Source organism: Anolis carolinensis, chromosome 5 (genome assembly GCF_035594765.1).
Source record: "Anolis carolinensis isolate JA03-04 chromosome 5, rAnoCar3.1.pri, whole genome shotgun sequence".
NCBI lineage: Eukaryota > Metazoa > Chordata > Lepidosauria > Squamata > Dactyloidae > Anolis > Anolis carolinensis.
This window is the reverse complement of record NC_085845.1, coordinates 171,850,069-171,860,091: the sequence shown is the minus strand read 5'-3', so window position 1 is coordinate 171,860,091 and position 10,023 is coordinate 171,850,069.

The following is a 10,023-nucleotide window of genomic DNA, read 5'->3' as shown; positions in this document are numbered from 1 at the left end:
GTGGGGCACCCCAAGCCCCACATCGCCTGGCTCCAGCTGAGGGCGATCAAATGAGGGGAAGTGTGGGTGCATATAGTGTGTGTGGCTCCCCCCCCCCCCCCATGCATTCCAATGGCAACACGGGAGACCTCCTGTGTTGCCCTGGCGGAAGCATGTGCCGGGTCCGGTCTCCTTCATCCGTGAAGCTGCGCCGGCGTCATCTGTTGGGAGCTGGCCAGCTCAATCGATGACCCGGGGGAAATTGGCGCATGCCCCCAAATTTAGCATAACTAACTACACTTCAAATCCCAAGATTGTTAAAGCATGTAAAAACAAGTTGGTGTATGTGTGTGAACAAAAAAATGCAAAGCACCAAGCTGATTGGTTGGGCCACACTCAGGGAGCCAACTGAGCCTGGGAATTTGGGCAACAGTTACAGTTTCTGCTGGAGCTCAGTTTGAAAAGGAGCTTACAGAGAGAGGTTTAGCTCCTGGGCTGCTGAAAGAAGACATTTTACATGGACATCTAAGGACTATTTGAATCTCTCTTAAAAGGACATTGTGTGAGTCAATGCAACTGCTCATATGAATGTATATATGTTGCTCTGCATTTTGAAGAGTAAACTTCTTGTTATTTACTGTGAAGGGACCATAAGCCAGAAAGTAGTAAAATATTGCCTATGTAGTTTTGTCTCTGCATATGCCCCTCCCTTGCCCTCCAGAAAGTTCTAAGGAGAGAGGAGAGCTTGGAGTAAATAAGTTAGGTCATTGGTATCATTTATGCCAAAGTAGGTGTGGAAGGTGAGAAAGACCCTCAGCCATTGGTCAATTCTAGATAAGGCTGAGATATAAAATCCTTTGTTTGCTACGCACATGTGGCGGCAGCCATTTGTATTGTGCAGCCTTCTGGAGTATGTACAGCTGTCTGCCTTCGCATAGCTATGTGAAAAATAAACTTTGCTTTTTGCATCTCTCACAAGACTTGGTTTCTCTGCCTGATTTCCCTCCTGAGCCAGGGCCCTTTGAAGGTAATTGTCTTACAACTGTTCATCTGTGTGGCACATCTTTTCTCTGTCAAGACACTGTGTGGACTGGTCAAATGTGAAATACGCATGATTTTCATTTCACCACAAAGATTCCATAGGATGGAGTCATGACATTAAAACTGGTAACAGACAGTTGTATATGTGTAATATAGGTTTATTCCTGTTCTACTTTTGATGATGGCCATCCTCCTGCAAAGTTTACTAGAAGTAATTTGTTCGCATTACTCACTGCAAACTTTGCAAAGTCATTTATTATTTCTCATCACAATGTTCAAAAATAGTCATTGCATTACTTGTTGCCCTGCTCATTAGTTTTCTGTTGCTTTTCATCACTTTCATTGTTGTGAAAAAAAGCACATACAGTTAGGATTGAATAGAGAATGGCCAAAAACTTGGAATGCTGTCAAAATGCTTCTAAATACGCGCAAAGTGATCCTTAAAAATAGCTTTTGAAAGTAACTAGAAGAGTTACTCATTGCATTTATACAGCACAATGAGCCTTTTGTGTCTGCTGGGAATTAGTTCCATGACCCACCATGGCCACCAAAAACTGTGGATGCTCAAGTCCCATTGCATCTAATGGTGTAGTAAAATGCTGCCCCTTGTATAAAATGGCAAAATCAAAGTTTACTTTTTGGATTTTTAAAAATATTTTCAAGCCAAGGATGATAGAATCAATGGGTGCAGAATCTTATACAGAGGACTGACTGTATCATTGTGCTACCCTTGTCATGTTCCTACACCTCAGCAACTAAAAAAGTAGAAATAAAATACGTTATTATCCTTGTACTTCATGCTTTCAAGCTCTGCTCTCATATGGCTAGCTGGAGGCCAGAATGTTCCTGGACACAAAAGCAACTATACCTCTTGACATGTACTAAAAGATTGATCTGTGTTCACCCACTAGCTGTTCATCTTGCTAACAGGTAGTCTTGGAGACCTGTTCACACAAGCTTCAGCATGACCTAAAGTTTCTGGATTGTTATTTTTCATCTAGTAAAACAGACAGCAGCGCCCAGATATATCCACATAGGAGGAACAACAATCAGTGGCAACATTGCCTGAGGCAGGTAGCTGGCTCAGAAAGATGAAGATGTGACTGGCATGCAAGACGTTGCCAAAATCCCTTGGAAAATAAAGCTGCAGATTCAAACACACGTGTGCGTTTATCATAGAAGCAGGGTATGTCTTCATTATCATCATTTGCTACGTAGGTGACCACTTTTGTATAACTCCTCCAAGAGGTTTTGCGTGTGTTTGTGTCAGAAGCGACTTGAGAAACTGCAAGTCGCTTCCAGTGTGAGAGAACTGACCGCCTGCAAGGACATTGCCCAGGAGCTGGAACTGACAGAGGGAGCTCACCCGTTCTCCCTGGATTCAAACTGCCAACCTGTCAGTCAGTAGTCCTGCTGACACAAGGGTTTAACTATTTGCACCACCGGGGCTCACTCCAAAAGGTGAATAAAAGGGAATGTGGGTTTTCTATACGTATACGTGGTCTATCCCAAAACTAATGAGAACGATTTTTTTTGGTGCAGCGCAGAAGGGACAGGAAAGGAAAGTGGGATTTGAGTCAAGTGGAGGGGGAACCCAGGCATACAGTTTGATCTTCCTCAGTTGAGCAGTAAGTAATGTTTGTAGCAGTAAGTAATGTTAGCTATGTATGTAGTAGCTTTTGTGTCTTGTCATGGGTGAAAATGCAGACGAGTCTGGAGCAACATCCTTTGACTTCAAGACGTGAGAACAATGTGGCTTGTATGAAGGCTGTTCTGCATGCTTCTCCACCCGCTGTACAATCCTGACTTGGCTCTGTATGATTTATTTCCACAAGCTCAAAGCCCATCTCAAAAGACATCATTTTGAGGCCTTATTTTTTGAAGATGTCCAAGCAGCTACAGCAAGGGCTTTGATCAACATCTCAAGTGAAGACTTCTGCCACTGCTATGAAGAGTGGCAGCAAAGCTGGCATCACTGTATTTGATCACAAGGAGCCTATTTTGAAGTAGATAAACTGTATGTTCAATAAAGAAATCATCCAATAACTTTTGGTTTGTTATTGTTGCTGCATGTCTTCAAGTCAACTCTGGCGGCGCAATGGGTTAAACTGTTGTGCCAGCAGGAATGCTGATCAACAGGTCCGGGGTGATCGATTGAGCTCCCTCTGTCAGCTCCAGCTCCCCATGCAGGGACATGAGAGAAGCCTCCCACAAGGATGGTAAAATATCAAACATCCGGGCATCCCCTGGGCAATTTCCTTGCAGACGGCCAATTCTCTCACACCAGAAGCGACTTGCAGTTTCTCAAGTTGCTCCTGACTTGAAAAAAAAAGTCAACCCCAACTTCTGTCAAGGTTGTTGTGTGTTTTCTGGGCAGTATGGCCATGTTCCAGAAGTATTCTCTCCTGATGTTTTGCCCACATCTATGGCAGGCTTCCTCAGAGGTTGTGAGATCTGAACCTCTGAGGATGCCTGCCATAGATGTGGGCGAAACGTCAGGAAAGAATGCTTCTAGAACATGGCCATAGAGCACGGAAAACACACAACGACCTTCGACAACACACTGAACTTCTGTCAACCTTATCCTAAAATTTTCTTATCAAGATTATTCAGAGAAGCTTTGCCAGTAGCTTCCTCTAAGACTGCGAAAGTATTTCTTCCTCAAGGCTCTCCAGTGGATTTCCGTGGCTGAGTGATTATTTGAACCCTGGTCTCCCAGAAGTCCCAATTGTACATCAAGATCACTCTGCTCCGCTATCTTGCATGTATATGGTTGTACATTTAGAAATAATGGCTATAATCTCAATATGTGTGTTGGTCAGCTGTGCACTGACCTCCACACATTAAAAAGACTCACGCGCAGGCATCTTCCAAGAAATAAACCAAACCAAAAAGTCCCATGGCGATCAGGGAGTGGTGATGGGGGCAGGACTGTGAATTCTAGAAGCCCCTAATCCCAGACTGGCACGTGGGTGGTGCTCCTGGAAACAGATGCCCTCACTGTAGAAGAACATGCGGGTCAAGAATAGGACTCCACAGTCACCTACATACCCACCGCCAAGACAATACATTTGGAAGGCCATCATATTTGGACAACGAGGGATCACCTAAGTAAGCCAATGGAGCCTGTTGTTTCCATTGTTGATGGGGAATAATGTAGCCCTCCTACAGCTCCCAGCAGCCTTCACCTGCATACCCACTAATAAAGAATGCTGGGAACTGTAGTTCAACATCTGGATGAAATACAAAATTCCCATCTCTGTTCAACATCCTGGAAGCAGGACTGGCCTAAACAGTGCTTCCTGTATGGACAGTTCTCTAAAAGCTCTTTAAATAGAGGGCTGCTTCACTCTACGTGTAGTCATCCTACAATCCCTTTTCTCCTCATATCATAAAACACACGGCACTGAGTGCATTGCCCGGATCAATAAAGAAGAATTGATTGTCCCTGTCCCAAAGATAAGATTTATGATATTGCTCTGACAGACCAACTCAGTGTATAAAATTAGGTTGTACATTTCCAGGTCTCACGTAATACTTCATAAGCTGAAATCAGAAAGGAACAGAGTTTCATGTGTAATCTAAGGCATGAGTCAGAAAACATTTACATTACCTATGATGAGCATTTTATAAAAGCGGACAGGCAGCCTATGTCCATAGAATATTTGCAAAGACGGGTCACCAGGGACTTGTGCTGATGATAGTGGATATTTTACAAGATGTTCAGTATTTGCCAACGCCAAAGCAGAAATAGTCCCAGTGACCCAGAAATACCTGTTCTTGAATTAAACCTTTGTCTTTAGCAAGGTCACAAAGAGCTGACTTCAGCTTTGAAGTGGTTTTTAAGCATCTCTCTCTCTCTCTCTCTTGGTTGAGCTAATGAAAAAAATAGCTAATAATGTATGGAAAGTAATGGAATTACAGCTGAGTGCCTTATATTAGAAGGGATATATAGAGCCAATTTTTTGGACAAGTTGGCATGCATTGCCTCTGATCAGGCTAAATATGGTATCAAGAGAAAGTCAAGATGGTAGGGAGGCTGTGCATCCTTCTTTCTAGAAAAAAGTTCTCTTTGGTAGGATTGTCCAATCCAATCGTTAAAGACAAAAAATGTTGAAAGGAAGAAGAGACAGTGGCTTTGAACAGTCAGCACTTGAATAGCAAACTGAGCATACACAGAGCTACCTAGTTAACGTCTTCCATCCTAAGCTACTTTAGAAAATTCAACCATTACATAAAGCTGTTGTTTGGGTTTTTTTTGTAAAGTTTGGCTTAAGAGCAAGGAGACAGGGTTGTGGGAGGAATATTCCAGTAAAAAATGATGAATGGAAGAGTTTTGCGTTGCTTCCTTTATGCATGCAAAGCAAATCAGTTGAGATCACTTAAAATAACCTGGGAATATAAAGAGCTGAACTGTCTCCTGTCAAACGGCCCAGTGAGATCTCAAAACATGTCAAAATTGACCTCTTTGGCCCTTCTATGGGTGGGTTGAGCCCCCGGTAGCGCAGCGGATTAAACAGCTGAGCTGCTGAACTTGCTGACCAAAAGGTGGGAGGTTCAAATCCAGGGAGATGAGTGAGCTCCTGCTGTTAACCCCAGCTTCTTCCAACCTAGCAATTCAAAAACATGCAAATGTGAGTAGATCAATAGGTACCGTTTCTGCAGGATAGTAATGGCGCTCCATGCAGTCATGCCGGCCACATGAACTTGGAGGCATCTATGGAAAACGCTGGCTCTTCAGCTTAGAAATGGAGATGAGCAAGGTTTGCTGAGGCCTTCCAAGGTCCCATAAAAGGCCAGGGTAGACACTGATGCTCAACATTTGCCCTCCCAACTCCAAATCCTCACTGTTGTGAAAACATATAGAGAGTAGATCTAATTCAGAATTCATTGTAATTTTTCCTTCATGCATCCTAATAGAGATTCATATAAAGTTGAGTTACTATCTTATAATGCTTTTTTTTAATTAGTTCATTCAATTTCAACTCTGCATGACCTCATGGACCAGCCCACACCCTAGCTCTTATAATGTTATCACACCTATATATAGGTACAAGTGGCATTAGACTGTTTTTGTGTGCCTTCGGGCTGCTCCCATGCTCCCTATAATGAGGTTTTCCTGGCAAGCTTTTTAGAAATGAAGGTTTTCATTTGCTTCCCTGTGAGAGTGAGTATGATCTTCCCAAAGTCACCCAGAACTATACTCCAATGATCAAACTACTACACCATGCTGGCTCCTGCATTTTGCCATGGAATAAATAAGTGATAAATTATACATACCACTTCTTTATTCCATTTTCTGCGCACAAACTGACCTTACTGGTTTAGATTGCCAAATATTTGTCCAGTCTCCTTTTCTGACTTTTATATTAATATCTCATTGCCATATTAACTGGTAGCATAGATTACATACCAGTTACATTATACAACAGCTAAAGGTAACAATAAAGAATGAAAACACAGGTGTGTGTGTGTGTGTGTATATATATATATCATCCTTCCTCCTAAGAATCTTTAATAGTTCTTTATGCCTTCTTCAGTAATCATTTATGGAATGATACCTTGAGTTAAAGACAACTAATGTTTGTTTGTTTTCAAAGTACACAATCCTATACAGATCTGTATCGTTGCTATAGTTTATTTTGTTCTTCTTAAAAACTTTAGGTCATATTATGGTCCTTTCTGTGCAAAGTTTAGTTTTCAAATGCTGAAAAACCACTTAAATATGATAACTACTAAAATCAATCACTGATAAACATCAAAATAGTTTAAAAGAACACTTTTAAGGGAAATGGCTTGTCCACTCTCTTCCTGGAAGCAGCCTGAGTGGGAATTGACTGCAATTGATGGCACAATCTTCTCTCGGTCTTGCTCAGTGTTCTGAGCCTATGTATTCCAAACCCATCACTTAACAGCACCAGACGATGACATTTTCCCAGATAATAGGCTGAAAACATACACTGGCTCTACTGAGGCTTTCAAACAGAGGAAAGTTCTCCAGCCTTCTTAGGAATGGGTCATGAAGGGTCACTGATGCATCAACCAAGAACCCAGAAACTTGCCAGTTCTCTCTCTTCCCCCCCCCCCCTCCCCCGGTAACTTGTCTGCTACTGCTTTCTGATGTATCCATCCTTTCCCTTTTTCCTTTGCTGAAGTTCCTCTGCCCAGTTCATCACCTCCTGCAGAAGCTTTTTTGGGCAAAGCACCAGATTTTCCTCTTTGATTTTAAAACTTCAGTAAACTAGAAGACTTAGTTCAATTGATCCTTTTTCTTAATGCACTCTATAGTACATTAAGTAGGAACCCCTGGTGGTGCAGTGGGGTAAACCACTGAGCTGCTGAGCTTGCTGACCGAAAGGTGAGTGGTTTGAACCTGGGAAGCAAGGTGAGCTCCTGATGTCAGCCCCAGCTTCTGCCAACTTAGCAGTTTGAAAATATGCAAATATGAGTAGTTCAATCGGTACCGCTCTGGCAGGAAGGTAACAGCACTCCATGCAGTCATGCCAGCCACATGACCTTGGAGGTGTCTACGGACAAAGCTAGCTCATTGGCTTAGAAATGGAGCTGAGCACCAACCTCTAGAATTGGACATGACTAGACTTAATGTCAGGGGAAAACCTTTACATTTACCTATTCCATAGTAATAGTGACTAAAGGCAAAACAAAATATTTCATCTACATACATCTGTTCTTTGGAAAAGACTTTAGAAAAATTATTCCTGCCAGGATAAAGCCTCTGTTGTGTAGTCCATGATGGCAGTAGTTGGTGCTAAAACTACAATTCCAAATGGTTTAGACTGTTGCTCCCATAACTTTTGGCTATGTACAAAAAGCTAATGGGAGTGGTAGTTGACCTTTAGCTGAAGGGCCATCATCACCCACCTCTACTTTACTAATCTCAAAGGTAGGGAACCTGCGGTCCTTTAGATTTTGTTGGATTACTATTCACATCAGCCCTAGCCAGCACACTTCTTTTATGCTTTTAACATAGTCCTAGCAGGCAAACCCGCAAGAAAATTATTTATTTCCTTTCATCCAGCCATAGTCTCATACCTCTTCCTCAGGACATTATTTGTGCCTATTATACACATGTTAGAGTCTCAGTCCAGATTAAATATGGCAGCACTGCCTGTCTTGTATTACTTGTTTTGATCGATCTTCTCTGTCTGCTACTTTTACATCAGAGAGCTGTTCACTGGTCTGTGCGAAATGAATTAGTTGTCTTTTCCTCATTGCCTAATGGGATTCATGTTTCCATAACAGAAACTACCAGCACAATTAAACCTAATTGGTCCTACTTATCAACAGTCTCAGAAGAGCAGTCAAGGATTAAACAGGAAGGTCATGATGAATAAACTTCTCCTTGACCACCCCATGGTGTAGTACTAACAATGACCATGACTGAAGAGTCCATGGTCTAGTTATGACTAGAGTTTTGCAAAAATCCCTTTTTTTCAGACTACGTATATCTAGGGCATTCTAAGAGTTCATGTCATATCCTAACTTGAGGAGGTGATCTCCTTGGATATCAAAGAGGAATATGACTACAGAGGTAACAAGTATCAGAATAGCCAAAGGAAGCTGGTGGTCATGCTATGGCATTGGCAGAGATTGGCACATCCCAAACAGTATCTGAAGGTCAGGAGGGGGAAAGTGAGGCTCTTCACCTTCTGGCGCAGTGTAAATTAAAACGCCAGGAGCTAAGGGCCAGGAAATGCACCACTGTACTTTAAATGGAAGATGCTGAGTCAATGAGGCCAGCTGGATTGATTTACTGCTGGTTATAAATTAGTTTGGACAAGGCTATTCCATTGCTGCAAACAACTACAACATGTCTATAGCGTTCTATCTGATGTGTCCTGCTTTGTGGATCTCTGGCCTTCAGCCCATGCTTCAGACTAATTTGTTTGGCAAATCTCTTCTTTGGCCCCTTCCATAAAGCTGTATAAACTCCACATTGAACTGGATTATATGGCAATTTGGACTCAGATAATCCAGTTCAAAGCAAATACTGTGGATTATCTGCCTTGACATATGGCTGTGTGGAAGGGCCCTTGGTTTCAGACTCTGTTCATGACAGCTTTTCCTACTCAGATTTTAGACAGCCTGGATAATACTTCTGCTTCCACTGATATCCTCTGTTGACCTTTGAGACAGGCTTGGTTTTCACCTGTCAATTCCTGTGGACCATAGTTGTGCTTAGCAGGCACTTGCCAGATTTGGAGAGGATAGTTGTAATAAAAAAAACATTGCAAAGTTCTGTTTGATAAATGCATCGAGGATGGAATATGGAATATTGATTGATATTTATAATAATAAAATAGCTGGACTGAATCTATAACAGTCATAACTCACCGAGATAATAAGCTAAATAACTCAAAATTTGCTGTTCGGTAGCCAATAATGTTGAGAGTCAAGTTGATGCTCCAAATCGGGGAAGGGTAGGTATTAGACAGGAGCCCCCGATGGTGCAGTGGACTAAACTGCTGAGCTGCTGAACTTGCTGACTGAAAGGTCAGTGGTTCAAATCTGGGGAGTGGGGCGGGCTGCCGCTGTTAGCCCCAGCTTCTGCCAACCTAGCAATTCGAAAACATGCAAATATGAGAAGATCAATACGTACCGCTCTGGAGGGAAGGTAACGGCGCTCCATGCAGTCATGCCGGCCACATGACCTTGGAGGCATCTATGGAAAATGCCAGATAATCTGGGATGAGAAGATAATCTGGGATCAGATCCTGGAATATAGTGCATTATAGATCCAGCCCTAGAGAATCTCATCCACAAAGCATAACATTCTTATCGTCATTTAAATAAGGTCTCACACTAGTTTTTTGCCTCTTTACTTCTTACAACATTTCTGAAGTGTTTTTGTATTAGAGTTGTTTTTGTATTAGACTTGTATCTTTCTTTTTTTTGCCGCTGAAAGAAAATAAGATTAAAAAGGAATCATTTACGGGAACAGTTATTGTTGAAAAGGTTTCGAGCATTTCTAGCCTCACAGAA